Source organism: Hetaerina americana, unplaced genomic scaffold, assembly GCF_022747635.1.
Source record: "Hetaerina americana unplaced genomic scaffold, ioHetAmer1.1.p SCAF_66, whole genome shotgun sequence".
In the NCBI taxonomy this organism is placed as follows: domain Eukaryota; kingdom Metazoa; phylum Arthropoda; class Insecta; order Odonata; family Calopterygidae; genus Hetaerina; species Hetaerina americana.
The window spans coordinates 181,396-205,026 of NW_027287272.1; the positions used below are offsets into that span (position 1 = coordinate 181,396).

The 23,631-nt window shown below is 41.3% G+C and overlaps 1 protein-coding gene across 1 annotated transcript in view; it reads right to left on the bottom strand.

Moving 5' to 3' along the window:
- LOC139696053 (uncharacterized) overlaps window positions 1–22,913 on the bottom strand; it is a gene marked incomplete at its 3' end in the record, with an annotated part of 194,093 nt that extends 171,180 nt beyond the window's left edge. The window contains exon 1 of the mRNA XM_071594667.1: window positions 22,826–22,913. The remainder of the gene's footprint in view (window positions 1–22,825) is intronic.
- Window positions 22,914–23,631: the final 718 nt, after the last annotated feature.

A 23,631-nucleotide genomic window follows, 5' to 3' on the forward strand; every position in this document is an offset into this window, starting at 1 on the left:
AAGTTATTATTATTATTATTATAGTATTATACCGTTGAAGTCGGTTTTGGATGGCCGCAGACTGTGCAACGATACGGCGATTCACTTCTTAGCCTCTCCTAGTAAACACCATCTGGCATCCGACGCTACATTAAACTTTTCTTCAATTCCGCATGCGAACTTCCTCCCTTCAAACCGCGTCCAACATTCCTATCCTTCTCCTACCACTTCCTCGCTGGTGTAATAATTCCCCCCGCTGAATCACAATATTCCATTGCCAATCAAAACGCCGTGCATCCAATTTTCTCTTGCCTCCTTCGGATTTCTCCCAACCATCCTCAGTGGCGGCGGGGCAAGGTCTTCGCTTCCCAACTCAGAGGTCGCGGGTTCGATTCCGCCTTAAGTGAGTTTACCTCCACCCACGGCTCGGGTTTTTGTATTCGTCTTCAATGTATTATGTTGGGGGTTATGTGGAAGAAGGGGTAATTAAGTCTCAATCTTGCCCCTATAAAATTGCTAAATAAAATAAATACAATAATTAAGATTTCCCTCTACTCCCTTGTTCCAAAGCTCAGTCTCCTAGAAGCCACTTCAGGTATTCTCCAGGGTAGTGCTATCGGACCTTTTTAATACCTACTTTACGTTAACGACATTGAATCCTTAGTCACTTGTAAGATGCAGTTATTTACCGACGATGCAGTGATTTACCTTATGTTCGTGATCCTGAGGTCAAAGCAGCTTTGTCAGGTGACCTTAGCACCTTACAACGATGGTTGTGCGATACTTGAAAATTAGAATTAAACTGAAAAACGTGCGCAGCAATCGATGTTTGGAAAAAGAGGAAATCCCCCCCCCCCCACATCTACTGCATTGGAAACACCGGACTGACTTACTTAAATACCTACTACTGTAGCGGCATCTCCCGCAGTTTCTCTGGGATACGAATACCTAGGTGTTACCCTCACTCACGATCTCTCCTTGGTGAAACACACGAGGGGAATATATGAGATGAAAAGGTCAAAGAGGAATGTTATCTGTCGCCGGTTAAGCCTCATTTAGAATACGCTGCGAGTATACAGGGTCCGTACAATGAGAGTCGGGATTGGTTCCATCAATCAATATTTATGGCAGTTCTCATTACAATTACTTAATAATCTTCAAAATTCATTCCTCCTGCATCGATACACTTAGTTCGGCGCGTCTGCCACTCGTCAAAAGACCGCTGGAAGTCGGCTTCAGGAATACGGTTGAGAGCCTTTGTCATCGCCGCCTGAACCGCCTCGATAGAGTCGAACCGATATCCTTTGATCTCCTTTAGAGCTATCCTTTGAGGTAATAACTTTGTCGAGAAAATCTTCATCTTCCTGGACGAAGTCCAAAATTTCTTGCGAAGTTACCACCCGCAACAGTTCCTCGCTGAAGACTTTCGGCACCAGCTTCGTGCACACTTTCCTCATCGCAAGATCCACTGTTACAATGGTGTTGGCGGTTCCGATTGAAAGGCCGGTCTCCTCACTGATAAGGGCGATGATTAAACGCCTGTAAGGGTCCAAAACGTTTTTCACTTTGGCCACCTGAGCATCGGTTCGAACGGTCATCGGGCGTCCGACGCGGTGCTCGTCTTCCCGGCCTTCCTTAAACGTATTGTGCCACTCAAAAACTCTTGTGAGGCTGAAAGAATCATCCCCATAAGCCTGTTTGATGAGTTCAAGGGTCTCCGACGCGGATTTCCCGAGTTTAACGCAAAACTTCACAGCGTAGCGTTGCTCGACGGTGCACTCCATGCTGGCGCGACGACACCACAAACAATCACACGTCACAAAAATTCACCTCATGTCTCAGCGCGTGCCCAGAAGCGACTGAACTAAAGTGCGCCTGTGTGGTGGGGGACCCCTCTACCGAGCCAACCGGCCCTTATAACCCCATCCACCACTCCGTTGAGGCTATAGTGAACCAGTCACGATACTTATTGTACGGACCCTGTATTATGGGATCCTCACGAAGTTGGATTGATTTCCAATTTGGATCGCGGCGTGCAGCGTAGAACAGCAACAGATTTTTAAAACGTTTTTATGATAAATTGAGTAGCCTATCCAAAATAATAGAGTAGCTAGCCTGGGAATCACTGAATGCAGTGAAACCTTTTCTAGAGAGGTAAACTATTTCACCTGCTCCAGGTTATGACCTTCCTGTATCAATATTTAACTTAGATTTCTCTTTCAAAAAACCTAATAACCTTAGTTTGGTTTGCATTCGTTCCCATATCTATCGCACGGAACTTCCCATTCACTTAGCACCTTCCAATGCGCGCATTATTGCTGGTAAACCTGTTGCCTTCTCGAATCACCAAGATTGTCGATTTCTAGTTATCCGACGATAAATATTTAAACATGATAAAATATGCTCATTGGATTTAAATAGGCTCTATACATTTGAAAATAATGTAAATTTTATCAATAGTCGTTAAAATCAATATATTTTCAAAACATTATTTTACTTTAAAACTTATCGGCAATTTTGACGGATATATGTATATATATGTATATATATATATATATATATGTATATATATATATGTATACATATGTATATATATGTATATGTATATATATATGTACATATATATATATATATATATATATATATATATTTATATAACCGACGAACTTGGTTATTATTCAGGTATACATGCCACCGAGCAACCATAAGGAAGAAGATGTCGATAGGATATACAGGGTTCGTCCGGGAGATAAGTGCACTGAGCTCGGAAAAAAAAATTTATTACACTTTCACATATCTTAAGCTAATATTCCTCAAAATAGGAGCCTTGTGAGTCGATACACTTGTTCCAGCGGCGTTCCCATTCCTGGAACGCTCCCGCGAAGGCATCATCGGGAACCTCTCGAAGACACGTCGTCACGGCCTCTTCTCTGCCCTCCACGGACATCTTGTGCCACCGAAAGATCATGTTTCTGGACATGGCTGACTCCCCGTAAGCCTGGTTAATCATACCGACAGTTTCGGTAGACGATTTCCCAAGCTTTACCGCAAATTTAATGGAATAACGCAGCTCCAAAAACTTCGGCATCGCGTTCCGTGACGTGGGTCGAGCGTGGAGGTTCGCGTTAACAGAGCTCCTCACTACAACACAGCTCAGAGCCGACTGCCTTTTTCAGCGTCGCTTGCCAACATACCCCCCTCCAATCCCAGCCCGTCAGAGCGGTGCTGGGCGCGCCTGGAGCGGCGCGCCCAGCCCAGGAGTCAGTACACTTATTTTCCGGACGAACCCTGTACGACCAGTTAGAGGACATAATCGCGTGTGTTCCTGCAGGGAAACATTTGATAGTGATGGGGGATTGGAATGCGAGGGTAGGCGAAGGAAGAGATGGTGATGAGTTGGGGGACTACGGTTTAGGCACGAGGACTGACCGCGGGGAGAAAGTAGTTTAGTTCTGCAGGAGACAGGTTAGTCATCACCAACAATTGGTTTAGACACCACTAAAGACGGAGGTATAAATGGAAAATGCCAGGTGACTCAGAAAGGTATCAGCTAGATTATATTCTGGTTAGACACAGGTTTAGGAACAGTGTGATAAATTCGCACAGCTCCCCGGGAGCGGATGCGGACTCTGACCACAATTTAGTTGTTATAAAATGTTTCAAAAAGATAAGGCAGGGGCGGTGGGTCAGAAAATGGAATGTAGAATCATTAAATGGATTGAAAAGGAAGGAATACAAACAGGCGGTGGAGGAAATCATGGAGAATGTCAAAGAGCCAAATACTATCGAAGAAAAATGGGAAAGTATCAAGGAAGGGTTGTCTAAAGCCGCAAAAGGCACTAATGGAACCGTTAACGCTAAAAGGACTAGGAAACCATGGATCACGTATGAGATGATTACAAAGATGGATGAGCGGAGAAAATGGAAGAATGTAGATACACAGTTAGTCAAAATGAAGTACAAAGAATTAAACAATAAATTGAGGCGGGCGACAAATATAGAAAAAGAAGCATGGTGGAAGACGCAGTGTGAGGATATGGAAAGTTTGCAGGGCGAGGGTGATATTGGTGCGCTGCACAGCAAAGTTAAATTGTTATCGGGTAGTAAGAAAGGGAGATCTATGCTAATAGTTAGAGATAAGGCGGGTAAGATAATAATTGACACAGGAAAATTCAAGAGAGATGGAGGGAATATACTACTTTCTATCCTTTTTTATGATCCTGAGAACAACTTTAGCTGCGTGGGATATCAAACATATTGTCCTGTAGTCTTCACATGATGTAGCCTTTACCTTTTTCGGAATAGGATATATATATATATATATAAATAAATAAATAAATATATATATATATATCCAAACACACAGATATATATTTTTACTCGCACTGTTCCGATGCTATTTGTTGTACCATTTCTGTAAATGGAAAAGTATTTTGGGAATATTTCACCGTTGGAAATATCAATATGCTCCCTTGATATTACGCTTTTTTTCAATTGACCCACTTTTTGACCAACGCTTCAATCTTAAAAGAGAGCCCAGCACTGCTGGACAATGCTAACCGCCACACACCGCATCATCGCTTGGGGTCATAGGGTGGCACTATGGCGTTTATAGGGTGCACGTTTTGTGCCCTAAATCCGGTGGCCAAATTAGGCACCTGAATTTTCGCCATTTAGCTGCCAACACGTGTTTCGACATCCTTCAAGATGGCGTCCACCCTAAATATGAGCGATTAGGGCGCCTGAATGAGGAGTCTGGAAGAAGGGAATGGGGTTTGTGTCGGCTACCCTCCTTCCTTTAAGGGTGTGTGAGGGGTATTTATTCTTTTTTCATCCCGCCGTTTTAAGCTTCGTCAGGCGGCAATTGGGCCCGTGTTCGCCCGCCGGGCGTGGGGGCAGACTCATGGCCAAGGGTTTTTAACGAGGGGAAGAGAAATAGGGGATCCCAGGTGGAAATGGCTGACACCCATTCTTACCAGGAATAACTGTCCACCATATATCCTTTTCTGACTTTATGTTCACCGGAGCTGTATAAGGACAGTATAAGGAGTGAATAAGGACATAAATGTATGGTGCATGGAGACACCCTGGTTTTCCCACCTTTTATGTAAATTTATATGTGTATATATATATATATATATATATATATATATATATATATATATATATGCCAAAATATTTCCTTGACCGGGTCTTGAAGACCGGATCTTTCCAATTTCTGGGCTATTGCTCTCGTCCAGAGCCAAAGTGTACGAGTGTCCGTCTCTCAGACCAGTTTGGGACAATGGGCACCACGTTAGGGAGATTTCTTTCCATCTTTTCCATGTGACCAGTCTCATTCCGCTCCTCGAATTTCATTCGAGAGCGTTCGAGTCCACAGAACCAGACATGGGACATATTCGAAAAGGAAGGGCCGTTTTCTTGTATTTTAATATTAGCGGGCCAGGACGAATTTGTTCGCGTGCAGCGCCATCCATTGATTGTTCCCTGAGTCATTGAAGCTAGTATTGCTTTGACTCATTGGTGGTTCTTTTGTCAGTGAATGAAGGCGACAATGTATGTGAAAAAATCGTTGCTTCCTCCTGTTTGCGAAGTGTGTGTGTTGCGATCCGATTTTTTGCCTGCTAAAGAGAGTCATCCTCAGCTGACCAAATTCACCCTTGGGAGTGGTGCGTGGATTATGGACCTAAAGTGATGATTGACAGATTGTAAAGTAATGGTGTCGGGTCTTACAGTAAAGTGATCGCATCAAGGTGCGTGATGGAGAGCAGAGTGGAAGGCAAACCAGTGTCCAGACGGATTCAATCGTTCAGCAAGTGGACCAAGTACTGCGATCCGATCGACCATTGGCGATTTATGCTCTGGCTGATAAATTTATCCTTATTGGATGCAAATACGAGGTCTGTCCAATGAATACGCGGACTTTGGGCATAAAAACTTTACTTTTCCAAGATTTAGTCTACATCGATGGCTTTGTCCCCTTCTTCAAAGTACTCTCCACTCGTATGGCTATGCCTTCTTATTGCATCCTCTTCTTTTCCATCTTCTTTTAAGCACACCCTTTGGAAGTCCTCTTGGCAGCAGTTTAGGCTATCTAGTTTTCTCCTCGTTCCTTGCTTTATTGTGTCTTCCACATCTTCCCAATGTGATATTTCCCCTCATCACAGTTTTGTATTTTGGAGGAATAGGAAAAAATGACAGTGGACGAGATCTGACGAATGAGGATGGTCAAGGATCAAGGCGATTGAATTTTTTGACGTCCAGAAACCCTTAAAGGAGCAAACATATTCTCATCCCACCTTATGCGAGAAGAAAACATTTCCAGTTCAACACCCTGTCCCTTATTCCCTGTGCGAATGAGGGGTTTTCTCCGGGGACCCATGGGATCGCGCTCCGTCTCAAGGTCTCAGGGTTCTCATGTACTTCTTAGAGGAGAGAGGGTTTGAAGAGGTCCTTTTCCCTTGCGGGGCCACTCCTCCGGACCCTTCCCTTCCCCACTCGAATCCTCTCGAAAGGGCCCCTCAGACAAGAGGACCGACTCGAGTCGAAGGCCCTCAACGGGCCTTGTTAAGACCGTTGGGATGTGGTGATTGAGAGGCAGCGTAGAAAGAGATTTGTTTGCGCTGGACTCCCTGGATATTCTCGAATGATATGGAATCTGATGCCATCTTCGGGGAGTTAACGGAGACACGAGAAAGTGTTGACAAATATTACAAGTTTCAGTAATGTATTATAGACTGCATTATATATTTCAATACTCATGTTGAAAAACGAAATTGACTCCTTTCTTAAATAGACAGATAAATATATCCGGGGTCGGATTTAAGACTTTTTGAATGGTCGAGTATAAAGAGTAGTGATAGATGGAGTTCGCTCAAGTGCAGTAGAAGTCACTTGAGGTGTTCCCCAGGGAAGTGTCATCGGACCTCTTTCATTCCTACTTTCCGTGAACGACATTTACCCTGTACTCACTATTAAGATACGATTATTTGCCGACGACGCTGTGGTTTACCGTGATATCCGTGATCCTGAGGACACAGCATCAGATGACCTTAATGCTATAAAAAGCTGGTGCAACACTTGGCAATTAGAATTAAACTTATAAAAAGTGCGTAGTGATGTCATTTTAGAAAAAGAGCAATTTCCTCCCGAACGCTTACTGCATTGGGAACACCAAAATGGAATGTGTAGACTCGATTAAATACTTAAAGGCGTTGCCCTCACTCACGATCTCTCCTGGGTGAAACACATACTAGGGGGAATATGTGGATGAGCTAACAAGCAATTACGATTTATCAGAAGATTACCGAGTAAATGTGATGAAAAAGTCAAGGAGAAATGTTATATGCCTCTGGTTTGGCCTCATTTAGTATAATATGCTAGTATATTATGGGATCCTTACGAAGTTGGATTGATTGCCGAAGTGGATCGCGTGCGGTGTAGAGGAGCTCTATATTTGTAAAACGTTGTAATAATATGAGAGGTGGATTCAAAATATTAAAGCCTCTTGTAAGTCTTTTACCACCGCACGAAACTTAAAAAAAAAAATTTCTGACGAAACAAAGGTTTGTTACTTCAATGGAATGAGGAAATGAAACCACGGAATGGATAACGATGAAACTTTAACAGCAGTCTAGAAAGATATAAAGAGTACAAAAGGTAAACTTTTACACAAACTACGACCGCCATCTCTTGAAGTTTTCAATGAGTTATTGAACGACCCACGTACCAACGCATTACGTCTCTTATTCCAACGTTTCACTGGTTTGATGACATGTTTGCTTTGTTTCTTCACTAAAGGAGTACTTGTATATATATATATATATATATATATATATATATATATATATATATATATATACATATATATATATTACATGTCTATACATATACATATTTTTTTTTTAAGTTAATCTACCGGTTAAGGTAGGTTTTTGGATGGACACAACTACCAAAAAATATTTTATTACTCCTAACAAAACACAAAATCCATCTTCCTACTCTATATCAGGTCCCTCTTCATCTCTGAGTACTTTCTTCCTCCATTCATCCCGTCCAACATCCCTATCCTGTTCCTTCCCTTTCCTCTTTTGCCCAACATTCTACCCTCTATCACAGTCTTCAACATCCCACTGCCGGTCAACACCCCCTTCATCCACTTTTCCTGCCTCCATAGGATTGCTCCCAACAAACCCCTCTCTTCGCCCACCATACCAAGTACTTCCTCATTTGTTTTCTTCTCTGTCCATTTCACCTTCTCCATTCTTCTCCACACCCACATTTCAAAAGCCTCCAATCTACGTCTATCCTCCTGCTTCAATGACCACGTTTCCGCACCGTACATAGCTACGCTCCATATCAAAGTTTTTACGAGTCTTTTCTTAACATCCTTACTCTAAGTCCCTGTCATCAACTCCCTCCTCCTTGTGAAAGCCTCTTTGCCTAGCGCAATTCTTCTCCTTACGTCCCTACTACTTTGACCGTGTTGGTCCAAAACACTACCGAGATACGTAAACTGTTCTACCTGCTCTAGTTTTTGCCCTCCTATTTTAATGTTAAGCTTGGCTTTTTCTTTCTAGAAAATCGCATAACCTTTGTTTTATTAATATTGATTCCCATCCCATACCTGTCGCACTGAATTTCCAATTCACTCAGCAATGCCTGCAGCCCCTTGGCTGACTGACAAAGTAAAGCTTGGTCATCAGCAAACCTAACTGATTTTACGAATTCCCCGCCCACTTTCATTCCTACCTCGAGTTCTTCCCATGCCTCTTTGATCATTTCCTCTGCATACAGGTTGAACAGTAACGGTGATAATGGGCAACCCTGCCTTACACCCCTTCCTAACACTGCCCATCCTGACTCCCCGTTTCCCACCCGCACCCGAGCAGTCTGAGACATGTACAGGTTGCGGATTAGCCTCCTTTCCCTCCAATCTATTCCTATCTTCTGCAATATACTCACTAGTTTTTCCCAATTCACTCTATCAAACGCTTTTTCGAAATCTACGCAACCAACAAATACCTCCTGGTCGTATTCTATATTCCTCTCGATTAATAATCTCAATACTGCAATGGCATCACGCGTACCTCTCCCCTTCCTAAACCCAAACTGATCATCCCCTAAGTAATCATTTGCCCTACTCTCTATCCTTTTGTTTATGATCCTGAGAACAACTTTAGCTGCGTGGGATATCAAACTAATTGTCCTATAGTCCTCACATGACGTGGCCTTTACCTTTACACACATAAGTGTGAGTGTGTATATATATATATATATATATATATATATATATATATATATATATATGCGTATATACACATAAGTGTGTATATATATATAAATATGTATATATATTTCTATGCTATACTAATAAAATTCGAAGACCCACACTAACCATTTAGTTTTCAACACAGTGGTCGGTGTAACGTAACTTACTCAATTTTATCTTTTGTCACCCTTTCCTCTGCTGTTCGCAAATTCAGTTCATTCTCAGAGAGTCGCCATTCACCTTGAAAACAAAATCCTAAGGGGGAATGAGTTACGTCATGCCCCGTTTCCACTTCCATAAATTACTGTGCTATTCTCTCGCCATACGCATTGTTGCGCGCAGTGGGCCAATGGCGTCGTTTATGACGTCAGCTTCCGAAATCACTCCTTGGACCAGAACGAGGCCATTAAATCACGGGTGAATTCGGGTGACCTAGTTGCGCGAAGCAGATGCAATTGGCGAGTCGTATATTCCCTCTGTTTATTCCTTTGGCGTCCATAGCACTAAAGAGCCTACTTGACCATGTCACGCAAGAATTAATCCTTTCTCTCCCTACATTATTCTGCAATGATTTACCAACCATTATGACTCTCTCTCGCTGCATTGCCATGTTATTTATTTTTAAAACCCCTAATTACATTTTAGCCTCGATCAAAAGTCGAACTTTTAAGCAATTAAGGTCATCATTAAATAAACAGAAGTTTTACGGTTGCCTTGAGGATGATCCATAACTACCGCGGATTGCCCAAACAGGATTTAGCATTTAATTTTGAATACGAAATACGTGGTCTGTGCAATAATTGCGCGAACAGGTGCAATCTAGCAGCCATGGCGCGGATCCACCTTCGGCGCTAGTTGCCTTTTAACCCAATGAGCCGCGTGTGCTTGGCGGATCGTCGAGCTGTGCGTATGGTGCCAGTTATGTAAATTTCTGTTGTCCTTGATTTACTGTTGGTTGAAAATGGAAATTTACGTAATCACGGAGCAACGAATCAACATCAAGTTTTTTGATGAAGTGCGGTCTACATTTTAAAGAAATTACTTAAATTATGACATCTATTTACGGAAATAATTCTCTGAAGAAAACATTAGTTTTCAAGTGGATTAAGCATTTCAAAAATAGTGGACAAGACGCCAGCCACGGATGATGATGCAAGGCCGGGATGACCTTCAACCACCTGTGTAGACGACAACATTGATCGTGTGTGGTCCCTTGTCCTTCTTACAGCTGGCCGAAAAACCTTGTTCGAATGATAGCTGATGAACTGAATTTAGGAAAATCAACAGTGGACACTATTTTAACTGAACGTGATGCCTGCGACTTTTATCTTATTTCCAAAATGCAAAAATGTGATGAGGGGACATCACATTGGGAAGATGTGGAATACACAATAAATCAAGAAACGACGAGAAAACAAAAGCCTAACTGCTGCCGAGGACTTCCCAAGGGTGCTCTACTAAACAGTGGAAAAGAAGATGATGGAATAGTAAGCGCATAGCAGCAACGAATGGAGAGTGCTTCGAAGGGGACAAAACCAATGTAGACTAAATATTGCAAAATGAAGTTTTCGTACCCTCAGTTTGCGTATTTATTTGACAGAGTAGAATTGTCAGCTGTTGTCGTAATCCGTAATACGTTATCCGTAAAGGAAGGAGGATTACCTCCATTCATTTGCAATTTTTTAATTGAGTTTGGTCGGATAAATGTTGCTCAAAAACTATCATTTATGGCATCAGATATTGAAGGATGCTTTATAAGTATGTTTTATTCCCTCATAAATCAGACATTATTACTGGGATACTTACGTTTGAAGAGCAAAAAACCCATCGCTATCAAGCTATGATACCGCAATCGTGTTATAAAAACGACCAACTTGAACTAAGAAAACTGTTCCGATTTTCCTTTAAGCAGAGATGATTTGGATGCTTCAGAATGTAGTAGAGGCATTGAATTTGAAAGATGGCTCAGCTGAGATCTAGTCAGTACTCCTACTGCAGAAAGCACTAACACGGCTAATGTACTAGGGAGGGCAGGGTCGTGCAATTCTGAGAATTGAATATATATTTCTTTCTTTATTTATCGACTTAATTGGGCGAGGTTGAGACTAATAGTCCCTTCTTCCACCTAAAATTACAGACATTACATTGAAGACAATCACGTACAACCAAGCCCTAGATGGAGGGAAATCCACCTATGCGGGAATCGAACCCGCGACCTTTGGGTTGGTAGTCGAGGACGTTACGGACGTTACCCCACCGCCACCGAGGCCGGCTGAATAGGGTTCACTCATGTGTTTTTGATAGAAAGATTGCATGCTAAACGTGTTCCAGAGGGATTCAGCCGAAGCGTTCCTCTAAATCTGCTCTAGGCTGTTGATGTGAACGGGCGTTTCTGAGCGAGCTCCTGCTTTAATCTTTCCCACCCACCCGTTGCCCGTAGCCATTGATCCCATTGCGTGTTGCTGTGACCGGCTACTGGCTGCTCTGTCGCTGCAGCGGTATGTGCTCTATATTTTATTGCATTGACGTATAACATTATTTTACAGAGTAAAGAGAATACCGGTCATTTATTATTCGTGTGAGCGGAATATAAGCTGGTTTGCGGCGATGAGGGTTTACGTGTTAATTAGTAGTGTTCAAGCGTGTCGATGGTGTCGCGAGTGTCGCCGCGCTGAGCGTCACCCGCGCTTCGCTGTCATCGCTCGCGTTACGCCTGAATACTTACTTCACAGCAATCGATCTCAAAATCTATTTTTATTTATTTATTTATTTAGTAAAAATTGTGCACATACAGCAGGATTGCCAATTTACAGTGACACATATAACAGGAACATATAAGGACACAAACATACAAACATCAACAAGACTATACTATTGAGGGAGGTGTGAGAGATGTGTCAGAGAAAGGTTTATAAATGTGTTGGCTGGGAGTGAGAGGGGGTCAATACTTTCGGGAAGGGAATTCAGTAAAGCGGGGTGACGGAAGAAAAGGGACCGTTTGGTGAGGGACAATCTGGCTATTTTAGGTTAAGTAGATCAGTGGCATCAATTTTCAAGATAAATTTTCCCTCTTAACTAGTAAAATACGTTTATTTGATTTAGTGGTTTAATCTGACATGCAATCAATGCTCTTCATTTTACATAGGCGAATTCATTTTCTTATCGTATTAAAATGAGTTGATGTGCGTACATATATATATATATATATATATATATATATATATATATATATATATATATATATATATATATATATATATATACTACCTTGATCAAAAATTTCCCGGTATTTATTCAGAAAATTAAAAATACAAGTTTATTCATCTAAATCTATATTGCCCCCTTCAAAGTAATCCCCATCGACTGCAACACACTTATGCCAGCGCTTGATCCAATCCTCGAAACATTTTTTATATTCGGTTTTCGGTATGTCCATCAGTGCTTCCTGCGATTTTTCCATTACTTCCTCTCGGCTGCTAAAACGCGTTCCCCGTAATGGTTTTTTAACTCGATTGAACAGAAAGAAGTCACAGGGAGCCAAATCAGGTGAATTCGGTGGCTGTTGGATGGTATTTGTTGCATTTTTCGTCAAAAAATTACGAATAATGATAGCACTGTGCGACGATGGTGCAAAATCCACGAGTTTTCTGCCCACATTTCTGGTCTCTTTCGGCGAATTGCTTCACGCAAACGTCTCATAACGCCCAAATAATACTCTTTGTTTACTGTCTGGCCTTCTGGCAAAAATTCATGATGCACTACACCGTTGTAATCCATGAAAACCGTCAGCATTGCCTTCTTTTTTGACTGAAAACGACGTGGTTTTTTTGGTCTCGGCTCATTTGGTGAACGCCATTCACTTGGCTGATGTCTGGATTGCGTGTCGTACTCATAAACCCACGTCTCGTCTCCAGTAATGATCCTTTTGATGAATGTGGGATCGGATTCAGCCTCGCAAATCATGTCTTTTGCGACGTCAACACGGTCTCTTTTTTGCATGAAATTGAGGTCTTTTGGCACCAACTTTGCTGCTACACGACGGAAACCCAAATCATTAACCACAATGTCTTGGGCGGATCCATAGGCAATGTTCAAGTCCTCCGCTATTTCTCTGATGGTTAATTTGCGGTTATTGACCAACATTTCTTTTACTTTATCAATTTTTTCACCGACTTTCAATGTCGATGGTCTTCCACTGCGTTCATCATCTTCGATTGACTGACGACCACTTCTGAACCGCTCGTGCCACTGGTAAACGACCGTTTTTTTTAGAGAATCGTTGCCGAAACACTTTTCCAACATTTCCAACGTCCGTGCGCCACTAAATCCGTTTTTTACGCAAAATTTAATACAAGTTCGTTGTTGCAAATTTAAATCCATTTCTGCAATTGTAAAAAATCGCCAACACACACAGAGATAGATGTACTCTTGGCTACGTAACTTTTGCAAATGTCAAGTTATGACACTAAGATTTAAAGGGAATATCGACAACAGATGTACCAATTTAACAAAAAAACAGAACTCAAATCGGAACGATGGGAGCGCCACACGGTGGTTATTCCGGGAACTTTTTGATCAAGGTAGTATATATATATATATATATATATATATATATATTATTAGGTAATCTACCGATCAAGGTATGTTTTTGGATGGACATAATTACTAATTAAATACTTTTTGACCCCAAGCAAAACACAACATCCCACTCTACATCAGGTCCCTCTTCATCTCTGAGTACTTTCTTCCTCCCTTCGTCCCGTCCAACATCCCTATCCTGTTCCTTCCCTTTCCTCGTGGAAAGGGAAGGAACAGGATAGGAGTTGAAGAGGGACCTGATGTAAAGTAGGATGTTGTTTTTTGCCAGAGGTCACAAATTCTTTGTTTGGTTTTGTGCCTGTCCAAACCGGAAATATTTGTTAAAAAAGATATATATACAGATATATATATATATATATATATATATATATATATATATATATATATCTGTATATGGGCTCAGGGTTTGGTGAGCTCTACTATTACCTAGCAAACCGACCTTAGGGTTGATAGCTGTGTTCAAGGTTTTTTTTCAAATGTGGAAGTATAGAAATGTCAATTAAATGCAGGTTAATTTTTTTTTCACAAGAGCAAAATAGTTTGGCTTGGGAAAAATATAATTTTAACTTCCGATTTTCACCAATAAAGTAAAATTTCGTGGGATTATTAAAATTGATGCATCTAATTATAATGTTTTTCAGACGGTTTTATACGAGGGTCATCCGGAAAGTAGTACCCGTTCGTGAAATAAAGACAAAAAAGTAAATATTAACAAACATAAAAAATTTTATTTGAAAGAGGATACTTTAAACTACTTCTCAACATAATCTCCAAGCAAATTAAGGCATTTGTCATAACGTGTGACAAGTTTCTGTATTCCTGCTGCATAGTCCTTCGCCGCCAGCTCATTGAGATACAGGGTCACTCCTTCTTTAAGTTCTTCATCGCTGTCAAATCTTTTTCCTGCCAAAAAGTCTTTAAGCTTTGTAAAGAGATGAAAATCTGAAGGGGCCAAGTCCGGGCTATACGGTGGATGGCCGATCGTTCCTCACGAATTCGTCAACTGAGCTCACCAGTTGGTCTGTAATGACAGACGGTCTCTCCGAACGCTCATCGTCGTGTGTGTTCCCCCTCCCCATGTTGAAGTTGCGACACCACCGCCGAACAGACGACTCGTCCATTACATTGTCTCCATACACCTCCTTTAATTGGCGATGAATATCACATGGGCGAACGTTTCTTGCATTGAGGAATTTAATCACTGCCCTCACTTCACAACTGGCGGCGTTCTCAATTTTTTTAAACATTGTAAACAATCACAGAAACAACACAGGCAATGCTAGCGTCACGCAACTTGGCTCAGAGAAGGCAGACAAGCCACTGAAGCTATCTGACCTCGTCCAGCGGCTACTCGCGTCGTCAGCACTTCATGCGGCACGAACGGGTACTACTTTCCGGATGACCCTCGTAGGAACTTGAAAAACATTTACACGAAATTGAAAAAAATAATCTTCCAAACAATGCTCAGCAATTGACAGTGTTCCAATTTATTCTTTAAAATCGATTGGCAATGGCGGTAATTAAGTGTTCCGTGAAGAACGGATTAATTCCATGAACGGAAATCACACCTATAACTCGATGAGGATCCCGGAGACGGTCGCTCTATCGGCGGGTTGTAGAAGAACTATCATGAATAACAGTCATCTCCATATAAGGAGAATTGGATGACGTTACTGCTGTCTATCGTATTTGCTGTCAATCCAATTCGTTATTTCGATTGCATGAAGGACGCGCACGACGCGTTCGAGATGTTTTCTGTTTGTTTCACCCTTTGAAGGGTAACGCTATAATTTTCATCCTATTCTGGTAACGTGGGGTGGATTACGCCCCAATTAAAAATAAATTCGTATCTCCCACCCATTATGACCATGAGAGTCCCACGGGGGGTCATTTTTTTAGTATTTTAAATGTAAAATCACGTGGCACGAATATTTTTTTATTAAAATTTTATCAGATGAGAGAAAAATGACTAAGAAAGGCGGTAAACGTAAAAAATCCGCAAAGGTTTTTTCTGTTTGAAATTTACGATATCTCGATCAAATTATAGTCATATTGAGTGAACATAACGAAATTATAAAAGGGAAAATACTATGCTTTAAGAACATAACAGTTTTATTTTCCAGTTCTCAAAATAAGGCATACATTTAGAGAAAACAAAGTGCGCAAATTGTAAGAAATCGAAAAATCGATTTCTACCACGGAAAAGGGTATTATTAGTAAGAATTTTGTTCAAATTGGAGAAAAAACCGGCTTCATTAGGAAGCAAAGAGCACAAACACGATCATTTCACAAAAAATGCATATATAATCATTGCGGAAACTACATGCATAGCAATTTCTACAACATAGAAATTAGCTGGAGGTAACCTAGCAGTAGTTGATACGGTAAAATACCTAGGTGTCACATTCACTAAAGACTTAACTTGGGGGACTCACATACGTAAAGTCTGCGGTCAAGCAAATAAAAAATTGGGATTCATTAGACGCATTGTCGGCAAAAGTGACTCAAAGGTCAAGGAACGTTGTTACCACGCTCTTGTAAGGCCTCATTTAGAATACGCATGCAGCGTGTGGGACCCGAGTGAAAAAGGTCTCATTCGGGAAATTGAGAAGGTTCAACGCCGGGCAGCCCGTTTTGTAAAAAATTCCTACGATAAAACGCAAAGCGTTACCGAAATGCTCATGGATTTGGGGTCGGAATCATTAGAAGAGAGACGATTCAATGCAAGACTGAAATTATTAAATAAATTCAGATCCGCATGTTTCAGCACCGAGGTCTCGCAGATTATTCGTACTCCTACATACATTGGTCGCTTGAATCATGTATATAAAATTCGGGAAATAGATGCCAGGACTAGCCGACTCAAGGACTCCTTCTTCCCACGGACAATACGGGATAGCAACTGCAGGGTTATAGATAGTAAAAATTCCACTTGCCACCCTCAGTGTCTAAAAAATAATTAGTTCTACTTAAATGCATGCTCCTCCACTAACCTTATGTGTTTTGTTATAATAACCCATTCTTTCCGCATGACATCATTCGTGTTCTGTTCATCTGTTTTTAAGTTTCCCTTTCAGTCCCTCTTCCCTCCCGGCGGGGGGAAATTCCTGCTACCTGCAACGTTGGGTCGCATTCCTTTCCTTTTACTGTCTCTTTGGGGGGTAGAGTGTTTTGTGGTGCATTTTCATGTGGTGGTGATGTTTCACATTCTTGCTTGTTGTGTCCTGGCTTGCGTGTTTTAGGATGGCTTTCGTGCTGTATCCTGGGGTGCAGTTTTTAGTTGTTTTGCGGTGTATGTGTTTGCATGAGTATTGAATGGAGGGAGTTTTGCATGAGTGTGTGCGCTGCTGGGGTGTAATTTTCCGTGTTGTTTTTTGCATGTGGTATTTTTCGTTTTTACGGTTGGTGACCTAACACCCCCCGCCACACGCCCTTGCGGCGGCTTTCGGGGTATTATGTAGATGTAGATGTAGATGTAGATGTACCCATTGGCAAAAGCAATTTTTTCAATATTGGTTATTTCCAACGTGAAGGCTGAGGGGTCTAAAGGGATAGCTAATGCCCTGTGTATCATGCTTTGAAAGGCTTCAAGTTTTTGGTGAAATGCATGTTTTGATGATGCATGGATGACCTGGTCTGTACAAGTGGGCTGGTGGAAAATAGAAAATTTGTGTTTTTCCTCTTTCATAGAAATAGTTAGATCCAGGAAATTCAAATTATAACCCTCTTGGACCTCCATGGTGAATTTAATCCTTGAATTTAATGAATTGATGAGCTTTAGAAAATTTACCAATTGTCTCTTCGTACCTGTCCACAAACATAATACATCATCTACGTAACGGAACCAGTAGTGCACATTTTTAAGGAGAGGACAGTAGTGCACATTTACAAATCTAGCTCCTACCTATGCTGCATACCACGGCCCAGTTCGGCAGTTAATCCAATTTTGGTAGAATCCCATAACTAGATACTAGGAGCATATTCTACAAATGTGGCCCAGCAAGCAAAATATGCCATTGCCGACCCCGGTGGCGGCGGGGTAACGTCCTCGTCTGCCATTCCAAGGGTCGCGGGTTCGATTCACGGGTGAGTTACCCTCCTGGGTGAGCTACCCTAGGGCTCGGGTGTTTGTAAATGTGACCATTGTTATTGTTGTTAATAGTTCGATGTAAAGGCCAAAATGTGCTGTTTTCGGACTTATACTGAATAAATAAATAAATTTCTCCTTGACCTTTTCATCACAGTTACCAAGTACTCTATTAATAAATTCTATTTTTTTTAGCTTGTCCACATATTCCCCCTGGTACGTGTTTCTCCCAGGATAGATCGTGGGAGAGGGTAAAGCCCAAGGTATTTAATTCAGTCTACACATTCCATTTCGGTGTTCCCAATGCAGTAGGCGTTCGGGAGGTGATCGCTATTAATCCAAAAATGCATCCCTACCCACACTTTTAGGGTTGCATTTTAATGGTCAGCCTATGATGAAGTTTGACGCAACAATGGCCTCTGCTCTAATATTTACGAACGAAATAAACCAATGATAATACCTCAATAGTATCGATTACTCATCCCTATGAGCAGGTCCGCGCAGAATTACAATTCGTCCATCTTTGCCAAATTTCTAACTCCTTGATCTTACCTTGACTTGATATGCAATTTGTAACAGGAAAATGAGGGAACAATGGACCCCAACTGTACTAAAAATTAACCTTTTTCTGAAGACTATGCATGTGTTTTCTAAGATAGAAATTACCACGCAATTCTTCTTTGGAACCATATACTTAGCGTCGAACGCCGATCTGAAAATTGCTGACCACTCTGGCAAAATAGTTGGCCAATGTTGGCACATACGTGGATACCTCTTCTGTGTGCAAAAAGAGTCGAATGTAACCAAACACCATTCTTAAAAGATTTAATCGTTTCACAATTTTTCCACGAACACTACGCATTACAGCCAAAAAGAATACCGAGATAGGTTATCAGGCTCAAGTCAATTATAGGACAGTTTACAACTGTGCAATGCTTACAAATTACAGGAAGAACATAGAATACGATTCCCGTAGTTCCTTCCTCTGTAGCAAAGCAGGAAAAAGCGTATGTGTTGACATCAGGATTTTCCTGAAAGTGGCGAACATTTGCTACAATTGCTCCATTTCCGTATGACACGCCGTGAACATTCTTTTTGTGAAGCTATTTAATTCATCAATGTCCGCTCCCAGCGGAAAACAACAGCGCAACGAACTCGCACTTGAATGTGATCGAGTTACTTAACGCAACTGAATGAATTACGTCAGTCCTCGGGCGTATTCGTGGACGATCGCAATACGAACGCGCGTATCAATTTGTAACGAAAGTTAAGACTCAATTCCTAAATTTAAAACCCCTACCACGCACCCTAGCGGTGGTTTGCTAGGTGTATATGTGTGTGTGTATATATATATATATATATATATATATATATATATATATATATATATATATATATATGGGTCGCGGTAGTCCAGTGGGTAGAGCGTTGGACTGCCGACCGGAGGGTCCCGGTTGGATTCCCGAACAAGGCACTCTGGGCACCTGCAAATCCACCCAAGCTATGTGATTTTTCGGGTACCAGATCTTCCTGGGAAACCATAACCCGCACAGTGAAAGGAACTGGCCCCCCTACCCTGATGTGTGAATATTCACACGCCGTCGAGCTTAGTGCTGGGTGAACTCTGCCATCACCTAGCAAACCGACATTCGGGTTGATTACTGTGTTATATAAAAAAATATATGACATATATAACATATATATTTATAATATATGTATATAATATATATATATATATATATATATATATATATAAATATGTTATATTTATGTTATATATATATATGCATATACCCTTGATCAAAAAGTTCCCGGAATAACCACCGTGTGGCGCTCCCATCGTTCCGATTTGAGTTGAGACGCCGCCAGTTGTGAAGTGAGGGCAGTGATTAAATTCCTCAATGCAAGAAACGTTCGCCCATGTGATATTCATCGCCAATTAAAGGAGGTGTATGGAGACAATGTAATGGACGAGTCGTCTGTTCGGCGGTGGTGTCGCAACTTCAACATGGGGAGGGGGAACACACACGACGATGAGCGTTCGGGGAGACCGTCTGTCATTACAGACCAACTGGTGAGCTCAGTTGACGAATTCGTGAGGAACGATCGGCCATCCACCGTATAGCCCGGACTTGGCCCCTTCAGATTTTCATCTCTTTACAAAGCTTAAAGACTTTTTGGCAGGAAAAAGATTTGACAGCGATGAAGAACTTAAAGAAGGAGTGACCCTGTATCTCAATGAGCTGGCGGCGAAGGACTATGCAGCAGGAATACAGAAACTTGTCACACGTTATGACAAATGCCTTAATTTGCTTGGAGATTATGTTGAGAAGTAGTTTAAAGTATCCTCTTTCAAATAAAATTTTTTATGTTTGTTAATATTTACTTTTGTGTCTTTATTTCACGAACGGGTACTACTTTCCGGATGACTCTCGTATAAAACCGTCTGAAAAACATTATAATTAGATGCATCAATTTTAATAATCCCACGAAATTTTACTTTATTGGTGAAAATCGGAAGATAAAATTATATTTTTCCCAAGCCAAACTTTTTGCTCTTGTGAAAAAAAAATTAACCTGCATTTAATTGACATTTCTATACTTCCACATTTGAAAAAAAACCTTGAACACAGCTATCAACCCTAAGGTCGGTTTGCTAGGTAATAGTAGAGCTCACCAAACCCTGAGCCCATATACAGATATATATATATATATATATATATATATATATATATATATATATATATATATATATATATATATATCTGTATATATATCTTTTTTAACAAATATTTCCGGTTTGGACAGGCACAAAACCAAACAAAGAATTTGTGACCTCTGGCAAAAAACAACATCCTACTTTACATCAGGTCCCTCTTCAACTCCTATCCTGTTCCTTCCCTTTCCACGAGGAAAGGGAAGGAACAGGATAGGGATGTTGGACGGGACGAAGGGAGGAAGAAAGTACTCAGAGATGAAGAGGGACCTGATGTAGAGTGGGATGTTGTGTTTTGCTTGGGGTCAAAAAGTATTTAATTAGTAATTATGTCCATCCAAAAACATACCTTGATCGGTAGATTACCTAATAATATATATATATATATATATATATATATATATATATATATATATATATATATATATATATACTACCTTGATCAAAAAGTTCCCGGAATAACCACCGTGTGGCGCTCCCATCGTTCCGATTTGAGTTCTGTTTTTTTGTTAAATTGGTACATCTGTTGTCGATATTCCCTTTAAATCTTAGTGTCATAACTTGACATTTGCAAAAGTTACGTAGCCAAGAGTACATCTATCTCTGTGTGTGTTGGCGATTTTTTACAATTGCAGAAATGGATTTAAATTTGCAACAACGAACTTGTATTAAATTTTGCGTAAAAAACGGATTTAGTGGCGCACGGACGTTGGAAATGTTGGAAAAGTGTTTCGGCAACGATTCTCTAAAAAAAACGGTCGTTTACCAGTGGCACGAGCGGTTCAGAAGTGGTCGTCAGTCAATCGAAGATGATGAACGCAGTGGAAGACCATCGACATTGAAAGTCGGTGAAAAAATTGATAAAGTAAAAGAAATGTTGGTCAATAACCGCAAATTAACCATCAGAGAAATAGCGGAGGACTTGAACATTGCCTATGGATCCGCCCAAGACATTGTGGTTAATGATTTGGGTTTCCGTCGTGTAGCAGCAAAGTTGGTGCCAAAAGACCTCAATTTCATGCAAAAAAGAGACCGTGTTGACGTCGCAAAAGACATGATTTGCGAGGCTGAATCCGATCCCACATTCATCAAAAGGATCATTACTGGAGACGAGACGTGGGTTTATGAGTACGACACGCAATCCAGACATCAGCCAAGTGAATGGCGTTCACCAAATGAGCCGAGACCAAAAAAACCACGTCGTTTTCAGTCAAAAAAGAAGGCAATGCTGACGGTTTTCATGGATTACAACGGTGTAGTGCATCATGAATTTTTGCCAGAAGGCCAGACAGTAAACAAAGAGTATTATTTGGGCGTTATGAGACGTTTGCGTGAAGCAATTCGCCGAAAGAGACCAGAAATGTGGGCAGAAAACTCGTGGATTTTGCACCATCGTCGCACAGTGCTATCATTATTCGTAATTTTTTGACGAAAAATGCAACAAATACCATCCAACAGCCACCGAATTCACCTGATTTGGCTCCCTGTGACTTCTTTCTGTTCAATCGAGTTAAAAAACCATTACGGGGAACGCGTTTTAGCAGCCGAGAGGAAGTAATGGAAAAATCGCAGGAAGCACTGATGGACATACCGAAAACCGAATATAAAAAATGTTTCGAGGATTGGATCAAGCGCTGGCATAAGTGTGTTGCAGTCGATGGGGATTACTTTGAAGGGGACAATATAGATTTAGATGAATAAACTGGTATTTTTAATTTTCTGAATAAATTCCGGGTACTTTTTGATCAAGGTAGTATATATATAGTATATAAGTTATATATATATATGTTTATATGTTTATATGTTTATATTTATTTATACACTTTTTCAAAAAACGTTTTCACCACGGAACCCAACAATGTACTATTTCCGTGATTGAAACTAATTGTTGGAGTTCATTCGCACCGTTCTCGACGGCGGAAGCGATAACAATCGCGTTATGGCCATGGCGCTGATTATTACGCGCGAAGAGGCATCGTTGCGCACACACGTTGACCATCGGTGACGCAACAGGAGACAGAGTCTCGATCATCTCTCTCCCCTTCTCGATTAATACTATCCACTTGGCGATTCGGTCTCTAAGGATAACCATATCCGAAATCGCCGACGTCAATTCGTGGATGCGAAACATTTGAAGTTGGGAAAATTAAGGAAAAGGGTATTTGCGACTCACACGATTAGGGTATCTTCGTCAGAGCTGGTCCCGGGGTGTGCTCCTTCGGTCTCGACTGAGGAAACATGGCCTGGACTGCACCGCGTGAGAGCAGCGACTGTTTGAACGTTTGGGAAGCCAGCTGTTGCCTCAAGGCTACTTCTATGTCTTTCCCTCCGTCCACCCTATTGTCGCAACCCACCCCCCCTCTCTCTCTATCTTACTCCCCACCCCACGCCCCTCTTCATTTCTCATCCCCATCCATGTTTTCATTTAGTCAGTGCTACTTGCCTCCCCTCGCCTTCTTCTCTTCCCACCCCCCACTCCCACCGCCCCCCTTCATCGCTGACCCGAGGCTCCCTCTCCCCTTCTCCAATGCAACGCGTCCTCGGTGAAGGTCGCTGGAGGCTATACGATGCACGCACTTCTTTACACTGACCCTCAAAATATCCTAAAAGGTTCGAGATGCTTTAATCGACGCAACTTCGATCGACTTAACGTGGAGAAATTTCGACATCATCGTTCGCTCGTTCAAGTGCTTTTTCACATTCAGAGGCACGGCAGGGAATCGTTTCTTTAAAGATCGATTCGTGTCGAAATCTGTTCCGATTCAATTCAATCTATTTGAAAATCCATATGATTCCATCCGATAATTGTTGACTCTATAGCATTTGATTTTATCTCTGTAGGAATTCATGGCATTCGGAATCATTTCTATTGCAATACGTTATTCGTATTTAATTCGATTGCTATTAAATTCCCCAGTGTTCGATTCGATTTCTATTAATTAAAATCCAGGATTTTGTTAAGTAATTCAGATGAATAAT